The sequence below is a fragment of the Dioscorea cayenensis genome, chromosome 20 (assembly GCF_009730915.1).
Source record: "Dioscorea cayenensis subsp. rotundata cultivar TDr96_F1 chromosome 20, TDr96_F1_v2_PseudoChromosome.rev07_lg8_w22 25.fasta, whole genome shotgun sequence".
Classification (NCBI taxonomy): Eukaryota; Viridiplantae; Streptophyta; class Magnoliopsida; order Dioscoreales; family Dioscoreaceae; genus Dioscorea; species Dioscorea cayenensis.
In genome coordinates, this window is record NC_052490.1 from 16,913,887 (window position 1) to 16,939,701 (window position 25,815).

Here is a 25,815-nt window from a genome sequence, read left to right on the forward strand (position 1 = left end):
GTCTCCTTTGGGAGCTTGCAGAATTCACTGTGAAACTTCCTAGAGACTAATTTGTAGTAATTAGGCAATCCATTCTCTTGACCTGATTGAGTTGAGTCATGTGTAACTTGATCTTCTTGCTAAGAGGGATTTCCTAATTAATGCAAGCTTGTAATTATGGTTGTAGATGTATTTGACCCAAGCATAATCTCACTGATTCCAGATATTGAATTCTCATCAGAAGATTGTTTCACAAGTGAAGCATCATGAATATCTAGATGAAAATGATCCACATGGTCTGGATGCAAGCCAACATACCAATCTTTATGACCTTTTCTCCGAGGTATCTCTAATTTTTCTGTCATCAAATATCCAGTATCCACTTCGAAGTGATTAATAGAATATTAACTATTGATATCTGCATAGAGAGGTGTGGCATAAATGCTCGAGCTAACTTCAGTTTGCAATCATAATTCTACATGCCGCAGGTACTTGGTGTTCAACAAAGAATCCTCGTCAAGATTGGGATGGCCGAGTATGTCATCACTGGCTTCTCGTTCTCGCAACTTGTTTATCACTTTGGGCTTCTCCTATGCGGGATCGGATATGCCATTGGCATGAAAGCTCAAAGAGAATTGCACAGTAACTTCATGTACTTACAGGCATCATCTGAAGTTACTTGCAATAATTATTCTCAATTGGATGTTCACCAACTTGCAATAAGAAGGCTTTGCTGTCATTGGCATCATTAGGGTTGGTTCTTAATGGGGTAGCCTTGTTCTAGTGCCACAATGAAGGGTAAATAGGCTTTCTAGTGCATCTTGAAGAATCTGAGTTAGCTCAGAGTCATGGTAAGGTATGTGATTCCCTCTACCATTTATAAATGCATTGATAACATCTCTACGAGCTGACAAAGACTTGTTGATGTTCTTGGCTTTCTCAAGAACTTTACCTTCAGTATCACTTTCATTCTTATAATCAATTGTGACTTGAGTCTTGCCATAAGCCATGGGCATGTCTTGTTCTTACGTATTTCAATGAGCTTAGCACTGAGCTTGGTTGCGAGAACATGGGTAAATGGCATGAACTCAGGTATCTAATCAATTGTATAGACAAACATGTGTCCATGATCACCAGCACCAATTTCCTTATGTTTCTTGGTGACACAGCCATGGACACCTTGAGCAATGTCAAGGCTTTGTTGCTCCACATTGACAAGGACCCTACAATGATCGGCATTGGGACCAATATTGGTCGAGTTGAAGCCAATGTTCTAGCAATTGTCACTGATAAGCTCCTCATAATCTATTGGATCTTTGGCTATAATTCCACGGAACACCATGACCATGTTAGTACTCTTGGTACAATTCTCATGCGACACCTTGCTTTCAGGACTTTGTTCAAGACAAGTGTCTACGACTATATCTGAGATTTTGTCACATAGCTTGTTTGGGTGGCCTTCGTTGACAAATTCAGTGGTGAAGAGGAAGGCTTCCATTGATGAATGATGGTGATGATAAAAGAGTGATAAGTCCACATGTTTATTTGCGTTCTTTTGCACATATAGGGTTAGGGAGCCAAATAGAGAAGAAAGGAGCCAAAGTAGATTGCAAATGCATTATGTTGATGGAATCTTAAAGTGGACACACAAGAAGACACAAGTTGTGTTCGAAGACATATGAGTGTGTGCCAAACTCCATTATGCTTGATAGAATATGTAAATTAGAGGGCATGAAGGCAGTCACACTCATGTGTTCCGACTTGTGCAAGGCTAGCAAGATTCCTGTCAAATGCTCTTTTACTTGAAGATGCAATGCGATCTACAACATAGACGTGTGATCATTTGTATTGCCTCGATAAAAAGTGTGGATTCAGGAGTATTTTGGTGGAGTATCATAGCAGGTTACTGCAGCAAATCAATACAGCAATTTACTGTAGCAGTTACAGTTCTTAGGCCGCTAAAAAACCAAGTTCTACATATTCACACGTGCGTGTGGAAATTCCACACGCCCATGGAGATTCCCGATTCCAACCCTATTTAAGTCGTGATTCATTCCGATTTCAGGATCCTTCTTTCCATCTTTTCTCCATCTTTTTAGAGGCTTGCAGCTAGGGTTTAGAGGGGCTTTGGCAAGGCTTTTCGAGTGGTTCTACGGCTTTGACACCGCGTTTATATTAGAAGATAGTTATTGGGGGAGCTTTCCTCGGCACTAATCCGGAGAAGTGTGCCTTAGGCTTGACAAGGGGACCTTTGGAGAGGACAAGGCTACTCTACAAGACCATCGACATGAATACCGAGGGGGTTCTTCTTATGGATTACATGTTTTTATTTTTGATTTCATTATTGATTATATCTTGCTCTATGGAGAGCTAAACTCCCTAGTGTGTACTTGGACTTGTAAACCCTAGGATGCTATTGTTTCATTGACCTTATATTATGTTATCCTTAATTGATGTCTTTAATTGAGTTCTAATCTTGAATGCTTGTTGATTGATCTCTCCTTTAGAGTGACACTAGGGTTGAGAGTCTACATTGGTAATCCTTGTGAGTGAGTGACACACCAAAAGAATTAGACAAAGCAAGATTGGAGAGGTTCGAGAGGGTGAGTAAAGAGGTAGTGGAGCGTCCCCTTTCCCCTCCGGTGTGATTTATCCTACCTCCATTTCCTAGAGTTCTTTGCGGTCACAATAGAGTGAAGTGCTAAGAAAGGAACTCCACTGGGCTTAGTTGCGAGCAATAGAGTGAAGCGTTGAAGTAATCCTTAGGATCTTGGGCTTAATCGTGATTAGGGTTCTTTCACATAGACCAAAGTGTTAGATCTACATATAGGAATATGATTCATCACTTGGAATCCATAGAACTTCTTACAACTTTGCACAGTGTGACATGTTGAGACTGAGCGATTTCTCCACCGGGATATTACTGTAAAGTTAGTCACATTTGACCTTAGGTTTGGGATAGTATATTTTAGGATTTCCATGACTCATTAAGCATCAGTTAGGAGTTATAATAGTTGGCCTTGAACTTGAAGCAATAAATCTAGGGGGAGAAATATCTGAGTACCTCACTTTCTATCGATTGCCTTTCCACTCATTTTATCATGCCTCTCTTTCTTATTCTCTTTAACTCGTTCACATTGATTTTATCCATAGCATTACTGTTTCATCTTCACTTAGTTAAGTACCAATCGTTGTATTTCTATTCACTATTCCCTATGGATATGATAACCCACTCACCTGAGATTTAATACTTCAACAAACCCGTGTATTTGCGGGTCACACCAAAGGGTGTGTCAAGTTTTTGGCGCTGTTGCAGGGTAATAGGCGTTTTAGAAACACTTTGCACTTTGCTATTTAAGCTATGCATCATTTATTCTACTTCACACTTTCTTATTCTTCCATCGTTTTGATTTGTCTTTCTTTCTTTAGGTGCAGCTCCAGGTTATAACCCGAGGAAACCCTTAGACATTGGTTGGAGGTGATCTTGAACTTGAACAAACACTCAGAAGAGAGGGTTAAGAACCTGTACAAGAACCGTTAAATCCAGCTGAAGTAGAAGGTGAAGGGTCGGATGACATGGCAGAACAGAATGAACAGAGGAGACCATCAGACTATGCTAGACCCTCAGTTTTGGGTACACAATCTAGTATTGTGTGGCTACCGATTATGGCTCAAAATTTTGAGCTAAAGCCGGCATTCATCCAAACTTTACAACAGTCCACACAGTTTAATGGTTTAGCCGATGAGGATCCAAACAGTCACATATAGAACTTCTTGGAAGTGTGTGACATGCTCAAGACCAATGGTGTTATGGATGATGCCATGAAGTTGAGAGCCTTTCCATTTTCCTTAAAGGGGAGAGCAAAGTAATGTCTACATTCATTACCTAGAGCATCGATCACCACATGGGAGGAGATGGTAGAAGCGTTTCTTGGTCGATATTTCCATCCCGGAAAATCTACGAAGCTTAGGAATGAAATATCTTCCTTCGTGCAAACAGAATTGGAGTCTCTACTTTAGACATGGGAGATGTTCAAGGAGCTCCTGTAGAAATGTCCACAATATGGGTTCTCAGAGTGGATGATTATTCAAACTTTTTACAACGGGTTGAACCCTAGCACAAGGCAATTACTTGATGAAGTAGTAAGAGGTACCTTAGGTAGAAAGACCCCAGGAGAAGCACGATAATTGATTGAAGAAATGGTTTTGAATAGCTACCAATGGAATGCAAGAGAGAAGACGAAAGTGGCAGGCATCCATGAAGTTAACTTGGTTACATCTTTAGCTGCCCAAGTGGAGGGATTGAGCAAGAAGTTAGACACGCTAAAATTTTCTAGATTGGCTGTTGTAACGAGTTGTAACGGATGTGGGGGAGGACATGCCCCATCCGATTGCCCGATAGCCATTAGTGGTACGTCCTCGGTAGAGCAAGTTGATTTTTTGGATAATGCAATGAAAACCCAAGGCAATCCATATAGCAACACCTAAAATCCTGGTTGGAGAAGCCACCCGAATCTTGCATGGAGTAATTCAGGGCAACAACAGACCACGTCACCACCGGGTTTCCAATAACAACAACAAGCCCCGAACATGGAGAATCGAGTTTCAGGCTTGGAGACCTGGATGACCGATCTAGAGAAAGCTTTAACTAGATTTGTTCAATCGCCAGATACAAGATTTCAGTCGGTCGAAGCTACACTTTGCAACCACACCGTGTCATTGCACAATCTAGAGAATCAAGTGGAACAAATTGTGAAGTCATTATTAGAGAGACTACAAGGAAGCTTACCTAGTAACACCAAAACCAATCCGAGAGAACATATGAAATTGATCACTTTGAGAAGTGGTCGTGAGGTTGAGGGTAGGCTTCCAAGTGAGAAAACCAATATTGAAGCACCCGAGGTCGTGGAGGTTGAGGAGAGAGCAAACAAGGAGAAAGAGATGGCACCCCCAACTTACAAGCCAAGAATCAATTATCCTTCAAGATTGAAGAATGACCAAAATGATGACCAATACAAGAAATTCTTGGGTCTATTCAAGCAATTACACATCAACATTCCTTTTGTGGAGGCGTTGTCTCAATACCTCGGTATGCAAAGTTTTTGAAGGATCTTTTGACCAACAAGAGGAAGTTGGAGGAGAGTGCATCGGTGATCTTAGATGCATCTTATTCTGCGGTGTTGCAAAATAATATGCCGAATAAGAAGAAGGACCCCAAAAGCTTCATCATCCCATGCAACATTGCTAATATGGGTGGGGAGATAGCATTGGCAAATTCTAGGGCTAGTATCAACGTCATGCCATACTCGTTCTTTCAGAAGCTAAACTTGGGAGAGCCTAGGCCCACTTGGATGACATTACAATTGGCGGACCAAACGGTTAGGCATCCGAGGGGCATCATTGAAGACGTGCTTGTCAAAGTTGACAAGTACATATTTCCTATTAACTTTGTAGTGTTGGATGTCAATGAGGATGTAGATGTTCCTTTGATACTTGGGAGACCATTTTTGCGCACTTCCAAGGCAATTATCGACATGGATAGTGGGGAGTTGATACTGAGGGTTGGCGATGATAAGTTGACATATCGCCTAGCCGAAGCTATGTGACATTCTCTTGACTTTGATGATACTCTTTATTTTCTTGATACTACTGATGAGCTAATTGATGAATATGTGCAAAAAATGATGAATCCAAAACCGTACGAGGGGTTGCTACACCAAGGAATGGAGGATGAAGAAGTTATAATGCTTAATCTAGAGGATAAGATACAATCTACCTCAGGAATGGTGAAGAGTGTTTTTAAAAAGATGAAACATGCAAGGAGACATCACAAGAAACACTCCAAGGCTAATGGGGATGTGCAAGAATGGAGTAAGGGTGAAAGACCCTTGTATGGTAACAAACTTGATAACTCTCCCTCTACCTTCAAAAGATTATGTTCATCACACTTTCAAAATATGGGTAAGAGGAAAACCTTCATCTATGAGCCCCCGTGTGGTAAGAAAAGGTACGTCAAGCTTTGTGACATTAAACAAGCGCTTCTTGGGAGGCCACCCAAGCCTTTACTATTTTTCTATGTTTTAGTTTAGTACTTACATGAATAAGGCTTTGAGTGTTGGTGTCTTGATTTTCACATGCAAATTGTTGTGTTCTTCTTGTGGATCAATGATGTTTTCGTGTGCTTAATTGGTTTTGGAGAAGTTCTTAGTTGTTTGAGCGTTTTTTTTTCATGACTCTCTGGTCAGTTTTATATTGTAGAGGCAGGCTCTGAATATATATACATGTTCAGGAATTTTCTGCAGAGCCTGCAACTTTTTCTAAGTCATCCAGATAAAACACATTGTCGTGTGCAAATTCTACACGGGTGTGTGTTTTCATTCAGAGCTCATCCGAGAGGACACAGGGGCGTGTGTCTTCCCCTGTGAACGACCTTGTGACGGTCACACGCTCGTGTGGAATTTCAACACGGGAGTGTGTTTCTCTGCAGATGTTCAAAGCTCTATCCCGAGAAGACACTGGGGCATGTGTCTGCCCCTGTGTCTAACCTTGTGCATTACACACGAGCGTGGGTAATTTCCACACGTCGTGTGATTTCCTGCAGAGAAGACCTCACCATCCCGAGAAGACACAGAGGCATGTAAATGCCCCTGTGAGTAGCCCCTTGAAAAGCCACATGCCCGTGTGGAATTTCCACAGGGGCGTGTGGAACACTTAGAATTTTTCTAGATTGGACAAAGAAGCCACAAGGGCGTGTGGATCCCCCTGTGGGTCAGGCACACGGACGTGGGAAATTTCCACACGCCCGTGTGGATGTGTTTAGAGGTTCAGAGTCTTATCCTGAGAGCACACAAGGGCTTGTGTCTGCTCCTGTGAAGCTCTCCTGTGGAAGCACATGGGCATGGGTAATTTCCACACGCCCGTGTGGATGCATAGAATGCTAAAGCCCGCTAGTTTCTTTATAAATCTTGTTCGCATTTTCATTCTTACACTTCTCCACACCAAAAGAACGCTTTCTCGTACTCTCCCGACTTCACACCATCATTTTAAAGGGATTTCACTCGAGTTTTCCAGCCGATTTCATGTTTTCTATCTTCATCTTGTCAGTAAACCCTTATTCTCTCTTTTCTTCGGCATACTTGATTTTATTTGATTAAATCTTGTGAATGTGCTTCATTTCTATGTCTGAATGATAGATTCATTCTTTAGAAGCATTTTAGAATGTATTTATGATGTATTTTTGAGTTTTTAGCACAAGGGCCGTGTGGCTTTCATGCCCCATGGATCCACACCGCCGTGTGGAATTTCCACATAATCGTGTGGATTCCTGCAGTATTGTTTTGTCAGTTTATTTGATTGTTTTTCTTTTCAATACTTGTAGATATAGCACCAAGGACTAGAAAGCGGCCGGGAAGCAGCCACGTGAGACATCACCTGAGCAGGAGAGTATAGAGTTCGCCATTCCTAAGCACCAGGCTCGGTTTGAGCGGTTATCAAAGCTCAAGTTCGGGCAAACGCGAGTCCTGGACTTGAGTTCACTCAGGGAGATGAAATTAGCCGATGGTATGGCTGATGAGATGGAGGAGCTGCTTTATGTGGGTAGCTGGAGGATGTTATTATCAATCCGAGAGCCAGCTATTCGGCTACTCACTTTAGAGGTGCTCACTTCATTCGATTTGACCGATCGTATTCCCAATTTGCAGCACTGACGCTATATAGTTCAGAGCATTTGGATATCACTATAGTATGAGCGTCACTCAGTTTTAGGTCAGAATCAGACTCTATGACAAAGCATTCACTGATATAGAGGATTACGAGCAGCTGACTATAGACTACCTGAACAGCTTGACGCCGTAGCGTGCATACAGAGCACTTTGTGGATAGGGACAGTATGAGCCTGGGGTATGTAAGGCCACGTGTCTTTCCCGACCTGCATACTGCTACATTCATGCCATCCTGAGCAGGTTGGTGAATGGCCGTTGTGATAATACCGGCGTCCTGAGCCGGCAGGAGCTGTTATACCTCTATTTGATAGTTGAGAGCATGCCACTCCATCTTGGACACATTGTAGCAGAGTACCTAAGGCATCATGGTCAGTACACCAGGATTGAAGTTATTTTCTTAGGCCCGTACATTACTAGACTCATCATCAGGATGGGTTTACTGGACGCCATCAGAGGGGCTGAGAAGACCATCATACCTGCAATCCTCGGCCTGGAGACCATACGACTGATGGGTATGATCAGGAGATATAGAGATGGGGTGTATGTGTTGAACATGCCCCCATTGGAGTCAGTCGAGGCTGAGGCAAACACAGCAAAGGGGTCCCAGCTAGTATTTGAGTCACAGACTAAGCAGGCACAGGCAGAGGCACCCCCTACAGCGCAAGAGCCTCCACCAGTTCTGATATTCTCTCCAACTCGAGCCCATAATCGATTTGCGAGGTTCGAGAGTGCTGTAGGGGTGCTCCAGAGTGATTTTGCTAAGGTTCGTGCACTACAAGTCGCGAATCACACTGAGGTGATGGTACGTCTGGATGTTCTATAGCAGCTACTTGAGAGAGACGTGGCCTGATAAGTGTCTAAATGTAGATGTTTTCATGCATATATCGTATTCACTTTGCATGTATTTTGTGAGGTTTGATGCCCGTTTTGTGCTTAATCGTCTATTATTTGCTTTGTAGGGCATAAGGAAGCCATAGAGAACAAGAAGATATCATTTGGGTGAAAAGAGAAGAAAACAGGAATTTCATACTACCCCCATACTACCTAGTATGGGGTCCGTATGCACTGTAGCAGCAGGTTGATTTTAAGTGTCTGCCCAGATTTCCATACTACCCAGTATGGGGGCCGTATGCACCCCATATGGATCGAGAATCTAGGGTTTTTGGGTGCTATACGACCCCCATACGACCCCCATATGACCCATATGCCTCGGGGGGTATAAATACCAACTTTTAGGGCAGAAAAAAGAACTTTTTGGCTGGCCCTTTTCTTGGCCAACTTTGGGAGAGCACTTGGGAGTTTTTGGGCGACCTTGGGGAGGAGAAGAAGGGCAAGGAAGCTAGAAGATCATCCAATCCCAAGGTCCAAGATTCTCAAGGCAAGATGGCAACATCATTCAAGGGGAGATCTACCACGATTTGAAGGAAGGAGACCCGCGGCTAGAGGAAGCGTCATTTGGCACTCTTTTGGTGGGTAAAGCTTCATTCGGCACAATATTCACCTCATCCTTCACCATTTCATCTAGGGAGTGTCATTTATGCTTTTGTTTCATGTTTTGTTTGTTTGTATTGCTTGTTGTGGGATGATGACACACTAGACCCCCAAGGCCACCGGGTGTTGGTGAACCTTGGGGGGTTTTATCATGTATGTTGGATGATAACTTGTTAATTCCATGCTTGGGTAATTTTGAGATCTAGTCCATTGTTTTCATGCTAAGTGCTACACTAAGGGAAAATCCATAGCTCTTTTATGAGTGATGCATGTAGATGTGACTTGCTGGCATGTATTAGATCATGAATAGTTTAGAAGGGGATACTTGTATCACCACGCCGAGAAATTGGGTGTTTGGTAGCCCTCCATGTAGGTTTAATCCGAAGAAGAGTAGGTTTATTCCTAAGTGAGATTTCCTCGTACTTAATACAATCGTAGGAATGTAGATTTGGAAGAAATTCCTATCTATGTTTGTATGGGATTAGGGTTCAATCGCCGAGAAATTAGGGTTGTTCTAATCTTGGAATCTCATGGTCCATTTTACCCTTGCATCTTTAGATCATCATCCATGTTGCATGATAACCCCTCAAGGGGATCCTCATCCATAGGCCTTTGCATCTCATTGATTTTCTTGCTTGCTTATTGCTTGTTCTCTCTAATTTGTTCATAACCTTGTTTTAGTTTTAATTGCTTTTAGTAGAGTAAAAATCCATCACTTGAGATCTTAGGCTAGATAATAGCTCGAGAAGAAGTAATAGGAGATCCTTAGCCCCGTGGAATACGATCCTCGCGTCTTCACGCGAGGTATTACTTGGCGATCCCGTACACTTACGGAGAAGCAATCATGGCCTCACCATTCATCATGCAACCGAGGACCCCTCAGGCATCCACAGCACCACCATCACCAGTTTAGGCACCGATTGATCCACCAGTATTAGCATCGTCACCACCAGCAGCAATAGAGGCGGCCGAGCATGACATCAACTCTTGATGCATCTTTTCTTTTCTTTGTTTTTATATTTTCATATTTCATTTTTCGTATTTTATTCTGGACTTGTATCACTCATAAAGCATCTTCCTTCTGAGTTTATCTTTTATTTTTTATTTCAATTTGTTTTCATTGCCTTAAGCTTATATACTCGAGTTGTTTTTTATTTTTGTTGAGCTTCACTGAACCCCCTTGTGTATACGTGCAGATAGTCTTGTCAGTATGGAATTGAAGATTAGTCATGGACACGGTCTTATGGCTGTGTGTGCTCCACAACCCATTGAGACTCAACTCTAAATGAATATATGACAAGTTCCCCTTGCTTATATCCCGCAAGTGCACAGGCTTGTCGAAGTAATAATCCCGGGTGAGCGGGGTCGAATCCACAGGGAGTAGGGAGTAAAGACACTTAATTCGATTCTTAGCTATGTGGAGTATCAACAATGATAAGTGTGGTAATGATTCAATTCTCAGAATTTAAAAGCAATAAGTAAGAGAGCAAAAGTAAGGAGGAGGCAAGGCAATCGATAAAGATGAGGTACTCGGATGATGCTTCACCTAGGATAATCACTTCAAGTGCAAGAACTCTCTATTATGCTTCCTAATCAATGTCATGGTGAGTCGTGGAAATCCTTACATACATAGTCCCAAATCTAAGGTCAACTATGCCTAACTCTATACATGTCCCGGAGGAGAAATCGAACAATCTCAACACCTCGCACTCGCATAGAGTTGCAATGAGCTTTAGGGATTCCAAGTGATAAATCTCTTCCTAAAAATAGACTTAACCCTTTGGTCCAGGCGGAAAGTCCCTAGCCACAATTAAGCCCTAGATACTAAGATCCTCTCAACGCTTCACTCCATTGCACGCGCAACTAGGCCCCAGCGGAGGTTCATCCCTTAGACCATTCACTCTATTATGGCCACAAAGAACTCGAGGAACGGAGGTAGAATCTATCACATCGGAGGGGAAAGGGGACGCTCCTATACCTCTCGACTCACCCTCTCAACCCTCTCCAACCTAGCTTTGTCTAACGCTCGTGGTGTGTCACTCACTCACAAGGTTACCAACAAGAACTCTCAACCCTAGTGTCACTCTAGGGGAAATGTTCATACAATCAAGCATTCAAGGTTGGAAGTCACAATAAACATCAATTTATTGAAAGCATAATAAACAAGTTCAATGAAACGAATACATCCTAGGGTTCACAATCATCCAAGTACCCACTAGGGGTTTAGCTCTCCATGGAGCTTAGTACAATCAAAGAAATAGAATGTAAAAGCAATGAATCCATAAAAAAAACCCTCGATGGTCATGTCGATGGTCTTGTGGAAAGTCCTGTACTCGTCGTCCAAAGATTCCTTCATCCGGTATAGGATACACCTCGATCGAAGCTCCCCTACCAACCTTCTTCCTAATGGAATCACGATGTTGGAGCCGTAGAACTTCTCCAAAACCTTGGCCAATACCCCTCGAAACCCTAGCCGAAGCCCTCTCGCAAGTTGGGGAAAAAATGGAGAAAAGAATACCAAAATCGGGGCTGAATCGTCTTTAAATAGGGCTGGAATCGGGCAACTCCACGAGCGTGGACGCTACACGCCCCCGTGTGGAATTTCCACACGGGCGTGGATAATTTCCACACGCCCGTGTGGATTCTCTGTTTCTGTCATTTTCGGCCGGTTGTGAGCGAATGCGCTATAGTGTTTCATCGCATTGATTTTACTCGCAGTGACCGCTATCTGATGACTATGCCAAAAAAATACTCCCGAATCCACTTTTCATCGAGGTAACATAAACGAGCACACGTTTATGCCTTGGATCGCTTTGCTTCTTCAATGACGGATAAGTTGATGGAGATCTTGTTCTATGTGCATAAGTCGCAATGCTTGAGTGTGACTGCCCTTGTGCCCCTCCAAATGGTTGTGCAAACTCAAATACGGGGAGGTTGGCACACACTCTAGCATCTCGCACCCGACTTATATCTTCGCGCTTGAACCTTAGCAAGATTTCCTCCAAAATCGGTGCATTGTGATCCACATGGCTTCTTTCCTTCATAATTGGTTTCACAACCCTACCTGCATAAAAGTAACATAAAAACACACATATTAATGTAAAAACCAGAGAAAAGTAATGCTCAACATAAGGAAAGAATACTTCGCATTTATATCACACAAGAACTTATCAATATAGCTCCATCAAACGTACCATTCGGAGTTCAGGGGAGTATTGTTTCAATTGCCCACTTCCACATATGCTTTTGATTGACTTATATCCTATTGTGCTTGCTTGCGTACATTGAGGGCAATGTACATCTTAAGTGTAGGGGGGAGTTGACATTACACATGTTTATTACATAAGTTTTGACTGAAATACATGCTCACGTAGCTAATGGCGGTTCACCTTAGTTGCATTGATTGTATTCTTAAGTATAGGGGAATTGTTAACATTGAATGTTCTCATGCTCTAGTTTTTACTTGAATTTCTAGGAATTTTTGCCTGATTGACAATTATTGCACTATTTACTCATTAAACCCTTTTGGAAACTCAAGTTCAATGTTTAAGGGACTAGTTAGTTTTGTTTTCTTGTGTTAATTTTGCTGAAAAAAATAAAAAAAGAAAACTACTTGTTCTAGTTGTGCGTTTGGGGTGAAAAGAGCTACCACCTATAAAGTATGAAGCTACTCTCATAAGTCGTATACTAGTTATGCCCTAACGAGAGAAAGAGCTATCTCATGGGATAAGTGAAATCTTCTACCCCGGTAGAAAAAGCTACCACCTCGAAAGTGTGAAAGCCACCTTAGCGGCCGCTTCAGAAAGAGCTACCTTAGAAGATGTGTGAAGCTACTATGTGTTGTTTCGTAGATAAATAAGTCCCCTTAAACCTAGAACTCTGAGGAGTATAAGTTGGGTTGACTTGAGTGAGTTTACACACACTTGCACAATTTCGGGTTTATTGTCCTTTTTTATTTGAGTTTTAAGCTAGAGCAATGATTTTTCATATTTAGTGCTGAAATTTCCCTTACTTGTAGAATGTTTCCCTTGCATGCTTTGGAGAACTAAGGCCAAGCACTTTCAATATTTTCTTCTTCTATACTTTAATTTTTTATTTTTGCATGAGGACAAGCCAAAGCTTAAGTCTGGGGGAGTTTGATAAGTGCTTGTGTATTAAGAATGTGAAGTATTCTTTTCTTACGATGAGCATTACTTTATTCAGATTTTATCGGTAATACATGTGTATTTGTGTTCTTTTACGCATATATGGTTGTGGAGCCAAATAGAGAAGAAAGGAGCCCAAGTAGATTGCAAATACATTATGTAGACGCAAGTTGTGTTCGAAGACATATGAGTGTGTGCCAACCTCCATTATTCTTGATGGAATATGTAAATTGGAGGGGCACAAAGGCAGTCACACTCATGTGTTCCAACTTGTGCAAGGCTGGCAAGATTCCCGTCAAATGTGCTTTTACTTGAAGATGCAACGTGATCTATAGCTTAGATGTATGCCCGTTTGTGTTGCCTCGATAAAAAGTGTGGATTCGGGGGTACTTTTGTGGAGTACTACCGCAGGCTAATGTAGTAAATCATTGCAGTAATTTACTGTAGAAATTACTATTTATAGGCAGCTGAAAAACCAAGTTCTTCAGATTCACACGGGCATGTGAAAATTCCACACTCCCGTGTGGATTTTCAATTCCAGCCCTATTTAAGCCGTGATTCAGCTCGATTTCAGGATCTTTCTTTCTATCTTTTCTCCATCTTTTGAGAGGCTTGCGACTAGGGTTTAGAGGGGCTTTGGCAAGGCTTTGGGAGTGGTTCTACGGCTTCGACATCGCTTTTCTCTTAGAAGATAGTTATTGGGGGAGCTTTCGTCGGCACCGATCCGGTGAGGTGTGCCTTAGGCTTGACAAGGGGACCTTTGGAGAGGACGAGGAGGTTTTTCTGATGGATTATATATTTTTACTTTCGATTTCATTATTGATTGTATCTTGCTCCATGGAGAGCTAAACCCCCTAGTGGGTACTTGGACTTGTAAACCCTAGGATGCTATCGTTTTATTCACCTTTTATTATGTTTTCCTTAATTGATGTCTTTAATTGAGTTCCAATCTTGAATGCTTATTGATTGATCTCTCCTTTAGAGCGACTCTAGGGTTGAGAGTCAACATTGGTAATCCTTGTGAGTGAATGACACATCATGAGTGTTAGACAAAGCAAGATTAGAAAGGGTCGAGAGGGTGAGTCAAGAGGTAGCGGAGCATCCCCTTTCCCCTCCGGTGTGATTTATCCTACCTCCATTTGCTAGAGTTCTTTGTGGTCACAATAGAGTGAAATGCTAAGAGAGAAACTCCGTTGAAGTAATCCTTAGTATCTGGGGCTTAATCGTGACTAGGGGTCTTTCACCTGAACCAAATGGTTAGATCTACAAATAGGAATAGGACTTATCACTTGGAATCCCTAAAAGTTCTTGCAACTTTGTACAGTGTGAAGTGTTGAGACCGAGCGATTTCTTTACTTAGACATTAGTGTAGAGTTAGTCACGTTTGACCGTAGGTTTGGTACCATGTATTTTAGGATTTCCACGACTCATTAAGCATCAGTTAGGAGTTATAATAGTTGGTCTTGCACTTGAAGCAATAATCCTAGCGGGAGCAATGTCTGAGTGCCCCACTTTCAATCGATTGCCTTTTCTCTCATTTTATCGTGTCTCTCTTTCTTATTCTCTTTACTCTCGTTCACATTGATTTTATCCATACCATTACTGTTTCATCTTCGCTTAGTTAAGTAGCAATCGTTGTGTTTCTATTCACTATTCCCTATGGATACGATAACCCACTGTCCTGGGATTTATTTCTTCGACAAACCCATGCACTTGCGGGTCACACGCAAGGGATGGGTCAAAGAGTGAGATAAGTTTATCAACCGGCAATGAGGAGATGGTGCTGGTAGTATCACCGGGTGATAGATCTGAGATTCACTCATCTTGATGCTCGGACTATCGGGAATTTCATCGCTATTCATTCCCTTCGCCGCCCGCCTTCCTTGTTTTCACCAATGAAAACCCTAATCCAGCCCAAATCACCGCCAGCCACAGAGGAATTGGATAAGAATCCGTTTCAGCTTGGAATTTTAGTGATTCTTAATCTTGTTATTAGGTTGGTCAAAGAGCAACCGCGTGATCGTCGGCCGTTGGTTGTCGAATTGAGCATAACTATGGATGATGGTAGCTTCCTCATCGGGGTGAACGGCCGGTGCTCCATAGATCGTGAGAGCTGGTTGCACCATCGGAGCTAGCACGACTTACTGAGATGCCCAGTTATAGAGCTGCTTATCGATGACCAGCAACATGATGGCCTTCAAGTGTAGTGCCTTCATCCTCCTTACTCTAATCATCAGCATGTCACCATCAACGAACACCTACGACCAGGGGGATGGGGACCTCAAGCTTTTCTTCTTCGTCTATCTTCGGTGATTAGGAGACACGATAATAGCAACAATGATAGTAGTAGTGACGGTAGCAACAACGGTGACACTCGAGCAAGATTTCGATCTGGTGTCAAGGTTACAGATTTTGAGTGTCTTCAACCATGGCCTTCACTTTAGTATATCTCCGGTGACAACAACGACATTAACAATAGCGCAGTGATGATGGCTACGGCAAGCAGCGACGCAGCAGTACAATGACAGATGCAGCATGATAGTGACGGCAATAACTTTCTCTTTTCTCTTTTTTTGTTTCTTTGGTAGGGAAAGGTATCTTCCTCTTCTTCCTTCTTCTCCTTGAAATCCTCTTTCTTTATATTTTATCTTCTGGATCTTCCAAAAATTCTTTTGTCTTTTTGGCCAGTTCCTCCTTTTCTTCTCTTTCCCAAATCTATTGGAGGTCCACTTATAGGTGAGTATAGAGAAGAATATATTAAATAAAATTATATATATATATAAATAATAACAAAAGTGTAGTTTAATAAAAAGTTATTATATATGTTAACATACCTTGAGCTCGTTGGTGTTTTACGAAAGTGGGTGGATTGGCAGTATAGTAATCCCACTTGGACGTGGGAGTAGAGAGACCAATAAAAATATCTTCATTGATAAATTGTGGTCTTCTTGAAAATTGACCTTGGTCCTTATTTTTGACAAGCTCTCCTTGAGTTAAGTATGTAATGCTTTGATTGAAGAAAGCTTTGACATTATTGAACCACTTTTGTCTATAGACCAACAAGACTTTACCACTCCTATCATGCTTAGGAATATAAAACAAACTGCAGTCCTTTAACAAGAAAAATGAAACTAGTAGCCTGCAAGAATCTCAAGGGAAAAAGGCTTCCTAGGGATATTAACATATTTCGGAAAGTATTGGTCGTTGATAAGTGCTTGTGTGATAAGAATATGAAGTGTTCTTTCCTTATGTTGAGCATTACTTTTCTCGGGTTTCAACGCTAATATGGGTGTATTTATGTTACTTTTATGCAGGTAGGGTTGTGAGGCCGATTATGAGAGAAAGAAGCCAATGTGGGTCGTAATGCACTAATTTGGAGAAAATCTTGCTAAGGTTCAATCGCGAAGGCATAGGTCGGGTTCCAGATGTAGGAATGTGTGCCAACCTCCTCGTACTCGAGTTAGCAAAACTATTTGGAGGGGCACAAGGGCAGTCACATTCAAGCATTCCGACTTGTGCATATAGAACAAGATCTCCACCAACATGTCCTTTATTAAAGAAGCAAGGCGATCCACGACGTAAATGTGTGCCCGTTTGCATTACCTCAATGAAAGTATGGATTCGGGAGTATTTCAGGCGGTACTGTAGCAGGGTATTGTAGAAAACATTGTAGCAAAAAATATTGCAGTAGCACTATTTATAGTCGGTCGAGAAAACATTAAAATAGAGAATCCTTCCACATGCCCGTGTGAAAAATCTACAAGGGCGCCCACATGGGCGTGTGGATTTCCGATTCCAGCCCTTTAAAAGCCGATTTCAGCCCCGATTTTAGCATTTTTTTCTCCATCTTTTCCCCAACTTGAGAAAGGGCGGCGGCTAGGGTTTTGAGAGGTATTGGCTAGGGCTTTGGAGAGGTTCTACGGCTCCGACATCACATGCCATTTGGAAGAAGGTTAGTGGGAGAGCTTTCTTTGGCACCTATCCGGCGAGGTGTATCGTAGGCCGGACAAAACTCCTAGATGCTTTCCCTTGAGTGTGATCTCTTTTTTTCCTTTGGATTTAGCCCTCAGATCTTCCTTCTCCAGCCTCCTTAAAGCCCTAGGTGATGATGGTGGAGAAAGGGTGGCCAAAGACCCATTAGATAATGCCCTGGAAACCCCTTTTAAACTAATCTCGGGATGGCTTGCGGTCTGGCATACGGTCAGCACACGGGCTGTGAGTTCCTCAAATTCTGCCAAATTTTCAATAAGTTACTACGATAACTACTACAGTATACTACTACAGTAAAGTTGCTACACTAGATTGCTGCGGTAAAAAGGCTACAGTACTGTCCCTTCGGTCGACTTGCTCTTGTCTTCACGGCCGTAAGGTTGCCCGTGAGTTATTTCTGACTTCCAATTCCATAGTTGCGACAAAAATGTCATCAACAATTGTGACATGACATGCAGGGTCATCCTCAATGGCCACACAACTTATATTTCCTCCATCATGAGCATCGTTGGTAGCACCCGCTGAGATGGACATTACCTGGTTCACACTCACCTCCTGCAAGTGGTCATCATTGATAGAACCCTTTTTGTGCACATGTTTTGGCCCAACTGAGATGTTTGCTTACAAAAATTTAAAAAAAAGCTCCGCCAAACCCTGTATATCACGAAGGCTACTAGAATCCACTTCGTGGTAATCTTGCTCACACAAGTGACTTCATAAAGTGGCCAAGAGTTCCTTCATGAAAACAATGTGGAAAATAAATCAATGGAAACTCAAGAGGTTAAAGAAATGAAAATAAGAAATAGGCTTAAATTAATGAGTATACTGAGAAGAAAGCCAAGTATTCACAAATATGAATAATATTAACAAACTAAATCACCAAAATCCAAATTTTCCTAAAAGTTGCCAGTCCCGACAACGGCGCCAAAAACATGATGTGTTCCCTACAAGTGCACAGGTCACACACAAGTAATAGATTGGTACCCTGTGAGGGGTAGGGTTATCGAACCACAGGGACCGGACTTAAAGTACTAATTTATCTTTCGATGTTTAATTAGACAAAGATTGGATTGAGGTTGAATTAAAAGCAAACAAAAAAGGAGAGAAATAATGGTAGTGACAGGGGGATTAGGATTGAGAATTCAACAACAAAAAAGCAATGCCCCGGGATGATTCCTATGAGTTATAGCATGCTAACTTAATCCTAAAGGCTACCAGGAACATTCTATGGTTCAAGTGTGTGCTCAAGAGCAATGTTGCATCTATGGTTCTCAAATACACCAAGTTTTGCTAAGATAACTAAATTACCTAAGCAACTATGCAAATCAAACACATCAAGTTATGCAAATACATGATTAACACAAGAAACCAAAAGAACTCCATAAACATTAAAATCAAGTAGTCAAAGAATACAAAACAACGTAGTTCACATCCAGGGGTACCGTGGACGGTTAGCCCCTCATGGATGGGTACAAAGAGGAAAACAAAGATGAAGAACTAGAGAAAAAAGACATGACTCCATTCTCCTCAAGACTCGCCGAGCTTCGTATGCTAACCCCACTTCTCTTGTGCCTCCAACTCATCCTTGATCCCCTTAGAAGGTGTGGTGAAGCCTAATCTTCGCTCTCTTCAAAGTTCTCCCATTGGAGAATAGAATTCCCGAACAAAGATGAGAGCAACCCCTATAAATTGGAGTTAAAAAGGGTTGTCTTCAAGCTCAAAATGGACTAAGCACGGTCATGCTTAGACTAAATTTTTGTAGTAGGATTTTGAGTGAATGAGCTAAGTGCTCGCCTGGAATCTTCAGTAGGACGAAGCACAGTCGTGCTTAGACCGTGCTTCGCTTGAGCATGATCGTGATAAGAGCATCTGCGCGTGCTTCCATTGTTGAGCAAAAAATACCTCCAGCCTGGGATTTCCAAGGGGAGGAGCACAAATTTGCTCCAACCGTGTTTGGCCTGGTGACACTCCCCTGTAAGCTTTATCACTCGGTCATCATGAGACTAAGATATTCAGGGGGACAAAGCACGACTGTGCTCTGTCCATGTTGAGCTTGAACACTTAGGGGGCGTTTGGTTAGATGTAGTTGAAAATACAGTGGATTTGTATTTACAAATCCTTGACTTTGAAAATTCAGGAGAGTCAAATCCAGTGTTTGGTTGGATGTATCTGTAATGCTGAATCACAAAATTTTGTATTTGGTTAGAAAGATTTTTTAATTTAGATTTTATTAAATAATTAATATAATATAATATATTAATTATATATTATATTATTAATATTCATTACACTATAATTATATTTTATTTAATATTTTATAAAATATAATTATAGTGTAATTAACTGTATGAGTCATTAATATAATTAATATATACTTAATTTATTATAATACAATATAATATATTAATTATTTATTAAAATAATTAATATAATATAATATATCAATTATATATTATATTACTAATATTAATTACACTATAATTATATTTTATTTAATATTTTGTAAAATATAATTATGGTATAATTAATATTATGAGTAATTAATATAATTAATATATACTTAATTTATTATAATAAAATATAATATATCTTTATTAAAACAATTAATATAATATAATATAATATATGAATTATATATTATATTACTAATATTAATTACACTATAATTGCATTTTATTTAATATTTTATAAAATATAATTATAGTGTAATTGATATAATTAATATATACTTAATTTATTATAATAAAATATAATATATTAATTATTTAATAAATAATTAATATAATATAATATATCAATTATATATTATATTACTAATATTAATTATACTATAATTATATTTTATTTAATATTTTATAAAATATAATTATAGTGTAATTAATATTATAAGTAATTAATATAATTAGTATATTAATTACTAGATGGAATCACTGGATGGGATTTTGAAATTCGGTCATTTTGGCCGAATTCCATAATCCCATGACTTTTGGATTTGAAAATACAAAAGAGATTGAAATCCACTGAAACAAACAAAGGATTTCTCAAATCCAAGGATTTTCAAATCCGGCCAAACAAACAGCCCATTAGCAATTTCTCCAATCTTCAATCATTTGGTATCCTAATTCACTCCTAATTGCTTCGAGATCCCCAATTCCTGCATCATTAACAAATATACCCAAAATAACACCGAATGTACACATAAATGTGCTGAAAGGCAAGGAAAAGCATGAATTAAGGGTAAAAAGAACATGATATGAGTTGCACTCATCATAGGGGTAAGAAGATAAATGGATAAATGTAAGACCTCAAGCTCAAAAGTAAAGAACTCCACAAGCACAAGTGAAAAGAAATCTAGATAGTGAGTTGTTCTCCAAGTAATCAAGTAATGATAGTCCTGTTTCCTCTAAAGTGCACCCGTAAGTGTGTGTTAACTCCCTACCTTAACATCCACACCCGAGATAACCCTAGGATGCCCATTCAACCCACACATAATGAAATTTGTGTTAGAAATGCTAAAGACACCCTCAATAATCAACTAAGAATCCTTTGGTCCCTATAAGAACTTTAGCACTCAAGTGAAAGTGAAAACAGGTTCTAGGCGATCAATAGGTTAATTTTACTTTCTCTTTTTTCTTTTTCCTCTTTTTTTTCTCTAGTCCACCTAACGTAGACTGCACAAAATCTTTCTGAAAGATGCACATCCTGATTATGCGCAAGAGCCAGCAAACCTACTCGATTATAGATCTACATGTACGCATACATGCTTTACTAGCAGAGTAATACTGATATAGACTCCTTTTCTTTCAAGTGTATATATATACACCCTATCTCATGTCACCTAGTAAACTACCTACTAAAAACCTTCACTTAGGGATAAAGCAAAAATAAAAGAACCAAAATTTCTTAAAAGACTATTGAGAGTAGAATTTAACAAACTAATGCCAAAATCAAATTAATGGGTTGGTTGGAGTGTAAAAGGTGGAAGTTTTCGTAATAGAATGCAACAATATAGACCATAAAAACATAGTAAGAGGGTTTTGTGAATTTCCCCGAGTCTTGAAGTCCATGAGATCGGGGTGACCAACAATGATTCCGGTAGATGATGTAGAAGAACGGTGTGTTTGATGCCCTAATTCCACCTTGCAAGATAGAAATGAACATCATCTCAAGGCATCCATAACACACAAAAATAAAATACAAAAACAAACAACAAACAAACAACTAACAAAACACAAACAATGAAGAAAGACATAATCCAAGCAAGTCCTATGTTCAATCAATATCATGATGTCTAAATCTCTCTATTGCAAGTATGGCTAAGGGTTTACAAAGATAATACAAAATTAGGCCAAATACAAGAAAAGCAATGGTTCCTCATGATGGGGGTGAAAGAATTCAAGAAATGCTACATTGATTCCCAAAAACAATTTGCAAGAGCTCCTCTTGTGCATGGAGCATAAACAAATTTTACAATGCTTGAAAATTGCTCCAAAATCCCATAAAAACAACAAACACCCAATCTCCCACAACATTGGAATCCATTCAACTCGAAAAATAGGAGAAAGGAAGAAGAAACAATCATGCTTGAAAACTAGGGTTTAGAGAGAGGTACCTTGGAGAATCGATGAAAACAATGGTAAAACTCACAATAAATCATGCAAATCTATTCTCTATAAGTAGGAGAGATGTGTAGAGGAAGAAAAACAAGGAAGAATGGTGAAATAATGAGGGAAAATGGAGGAGAAATGAGAGAGATATGAAGAAAATGGTGAAGAAGTAGCCCAACTTAATGTGATGCTCGAGCCTTGCGGGCAAGCATGCGGCCGCATGCTTGGCCACATGGCCCATCTGGATGGCTTGTGGCCATTCTTGTGGCCATAAGGATGGCTGCAAGACATGGAAAATTGTTCCCTTACACATTTTCTCCCTTGCAACCCTTGCACAATCAAAGCACCAATGATTTCGATATAAAATTACACAAGAATTTGCATTCGAATGGCATAAAATCAAAGTAAAAACCCTAGAAATTCAAGAACAAGCATGGATTCAACTCAAACAAAAAAGCAAACATTCTAACATTCAAATGACAATAAGCAAAAAGCAAAAACAACAACACAATAACACAACAATTTATCACACAATTACAATACGAAAATTTAAAGAACATGAATTTAAAAGCATGAATTGCCTCCCAAGAAGTGATTGTTTAACATCATTAGCTTGATGTACCTCTTTCTTACCTTATGGAGGCTTGAAAATAGTGTTTTCATCCCTACTAGAAGTGGCATAAGAACTACCAAAAAAAATGAAGTGTACCTTCCAGGATGGTGTCGAGGTGAAGGCCATGCATGAGTTACCTTTCGGCCTCCATGGAAAAAACTTGGGATGGGCATTGTGCAATTTTAAATTGGGTAGATCCTTGGTTGGTTTAAGCATCCTTCCCGCTTCTTCTTTGGCTCCGGCAAAAATTCCTTTAAGTATCCCACCACGTTGCTTGGTCCTCCAAGGAAAAAACTTTAGTTGAGAGTTATCTAAGCTCGGCATGGGTGAATATTGGTATGGCTTCAACATCCTATCCATATCCTATTTCTCAACCCTTATCAAATGGCCTCGAATTACCCATAAGAGTTGTTTGGGTTTCCAACGGAACTAGTTTGGTTGAGAACTCGTCAAGCTTGGCATGGGTGGATCATTTAGTGATTTTAACATCCTATCCACATTTTGTTTCTCAACCTTGGTGTGATGAACTTCAATTGCCCATAAAATTTGCTTGGGACGCCAAGGAAAAATTTTTGGTTGGGAATTGTCCAAGCTCGGCATTGGTGGGTTCAAGGATGACCTTAGCTTCTTATCCACATCTTCAAATACAATTCCTGGAATTTTTTTAGTGCACTTGACCAAAGTGGGTAGATTGATGGAATGATCAATGTTGAGGCAAGTGGCTTCTTCATTTGTGGTTAATTGAGCTTCTTCCACTTTCTCATATTTTTCCATGGCCATAATGACATCCACATTGTCTTGCTTTACCCAGTCCTTCATGACACTTGGGTTTTCTTTAGCCCCCGCCTATACTTGTTCCCCACTTGTAGGAGTGACAGCCATCAAGTGCTCATTCTTGTTATTTCCAATATGCTCAATATGCTACCTGATGCACGCTCGGAATTTTCCCTAACAAGTTGCCTAACTTGGATCTCAAGTGCTTGGATCGAAGTTTGGGCACTCCTTAGTACGCTACCAAGCTCATCACACTGGGTGTTTATATTATGAAATCTTGCCTCCATGTTGAGCATAAACTTTGCTAGAACATCTTCGGTAGTGTATTTCTTCAATTGTTGCTGTTGGGGCTGAAATTGGGGGACTTGGGAATGTGGTGGTCTTTGTTGTTGTGGATAAGATTGGCTTGCTTTCATGGCAAAAGACTTTTTCCATCCATTTTTCAAGTGCATAGAGTTTTGCGGCCAACAGTTTGTCTTGAAAATCCATGGCCTTGTGTAAATATACAAAACAAAAATTAATAAGCTAACAAAGAATTTAAAAGAAAAGGAAAACAAATAAATATACACAAAGGGAAAATAAACACATAGAAAGACAAATATTTACAAAATGAAAGAAAAATGACTGGAGCAGTGAGCTAGAAGTTTGCCTAGCATTCTTCGAGTTCCACGGCAATGGCGCCAAAAACTTGATTGAGACCCGCAAGTGCACGGGTCGTCAAGTAATACCTCTTGCATAAGAACAAGAGGGTCGTATTCCCCTGAGGTCCTAAGAGCTGCTATTACTTCCCCCTAGATGGCACTATCTAGTCTACTCAATATAAGTTTAAAAGAAACTAAGACAACTAACAAAAGGCAAAACTATAAACAATTGGGCTAAAGCACACGACATAAACACATTAAGGACGCAAATAACAATAAAAGTATGAGGCCCGGATGAGGATCCCCTCCGGACTACTAAAGCTAGAAGGATGCTAGAATTACACAGGCAATGGTGGTTTTGGGCCAAGAGATATCCTAAAATAGGTTACCCCGATGGTCACGGCGATAACTCCTAATCCCTTACCAGTATTGGCTTAGAATCTCCTCTGATCAAATCCTCCTACAATCACATTACAACTTGGAAAATCTCTAATTAGGGCTGTGACACGTCCGAATATGCATGCGTAAACCGCAAGTGCACGGGTGTCGAAGTAATAATTACCCGGTGAGTCGGGTAGTTGAATCAACAGGGAACGGAAGTACTAGTAATAACCACTTCTCAATTATCTAGTCGGAATCAATGAATATAATGAAGTGAACTAATTGCAAGCAAAGCAAACAAGTATGCAAGAAATAAAGTAGAAGAGTCTCAATCACTAAGGATGAGGTATTCGGGCAATGATCCCCCTAAGATCTTCTTTAAAGCTCAAGATTCACTAAATGCTCTAGAATCGAGTCTAATGAGTCGATGTAGTCCAACGATAACCAATCCTTGTCTCCAAGCAAAAGGCACTAGTCCCCTACAAGGTCCCGTGGAGAAATCAACCAATCTCAACACTTCACACCCCATATGACCGCGAATATGCTCTAAGGAAACCTAAGAGTGAAACCGATTCCTAAATGTAGATCCAACCCCTAATTCCCGGCGAAGGATCCTAACCCCCTACAAGGTCCCAGGAGAAATCGAGCAATCTCACGCCTCACACCAAATATGGTTGCAAAGAGAATATGGAATACGGAGATAGGAAACACTCAATCGAAAGGGAAAGGGGACACTCCTCCATCTCAAGGCTCACCCTCTCAATCCTCTTTAATCTTGGAAATCTAACTCTAATGGAGACCTCTCACATTAAAGTATTAAATCATGCAATGTAAATCAACCACAAGGATTAACAACACTAGCAAGCAATTAAATCACAAGATTAAAAACTCAAGACAACTCGGATTAACTAGAAACATTAAGAGAATCAATCCAAAAATATAAATCTTAGGGTTCACATGCCCAAATACCCACTAGGGTTTAGCCCTCCATGGGCCTAGTTACAAAAACAATAATGAATACAATGAAAAGCAATAAAAACCCATAGAGAAAACCCCTCGACTAGCGCGGATTGGCCTTGATTGGTAGTTCTACGCCTTGAAGGATTCCTCTCGAAGCTAGGTCGCCAATGGCTCCCCAAAAATGCTATGACATCGAAGGAATCTATCAAAGTTGGTGAAGAACTCCCTATCAATCGGGCGAAGACCTTCTCCTCAAAACCCCTAGCCGCCTCTCTCAATGTCTATGCTCAAAGCTCCGCAAAAGTCCCTTTAGAATCGGCCAAAAGGTGTATTTATAGCCTCACAACGCTGCTCGTCACGTGCCTCCACGCGCCCGCTGGGCTGCGGGAATTTCCACGCGGTCGCTGGAATTTCGCGCGGGCGCGTGAATAGCACTCGCTACGTGAGTTATGCTACAAGCATCGCATGCTGCTTTTGCTACACGATGATAAACATTCTCCTCTTAAGGCCACA

At 40.6% G+C, this 25,815-nt stretch overlaps 1 non-coding gene and 1 pseudogene across 1 annotated transcript; both read right to left on the reverse strand.

Moving 5' to 3' along the window:
- Positions 1 to 740: 740 nt before the first annotated feature.
- Positions 741 to 1,477, reverse strand: LOC120251328 (annotated as a pseudogene).
- Positions 1,478 to 3,942: 2,465 nt separating this feature from the next.
- On the reverse strand, positions 3,943 to 4,049 carry LOC120252327. The gene has a single exon (XR_005533866.1). It is a non-coding gene; the product is annotated as a small nucleolar RNA R71 (small nucleolar RNA).
- Between the last annotated feature and the right edge of the window lie 21,766 nt (positions 4,050 to 25,815).